This window comes from Gavialis gangeticus, unplaced genomic scaffold (genome assembly GCF_001723915.1).
Source record: "Gavialis gangeticus isolate Ggan-Ray unplaced genomic scaffold, GavGan_comp1, whole genome shotgun sequence".
Classification (NCBI taxonomy): Eukaryota; Metazoa; Chordata; order Crocodylia; family Gavialidae; genus Gavialis; species Gavialis gangeticus.
In genome coordinates, this window is record NW_017728996.1 from 34186377 (window position 1) to 34186634 (window position 258).

Sequence of the window (258 nt, forward strand, 5' to 3'; positions counted from 1 at the left end):
CCCTCAAGGAGCAGCGCGGAAGATGTGCTGCCGTGCTCTGTATATAGGCAGGTGTCAAGCCGGGGCTCTTCTTATTGGCCATGAGGGCAGAGGCAGGGGGGCAGGTCCGTCCTACCTAGCACGGGAGAACGCAAACCCCGATTTACATAAGTCCCGCGGGGGCGAGGCGGCCCGCACCCGGCTCAGCCCCGCTCCCGTCGGGCGGGGATGCAGCCGCCCTCTCCCGCGGCCGCTCAGCGACCTCGGCCGCGCGCCGGA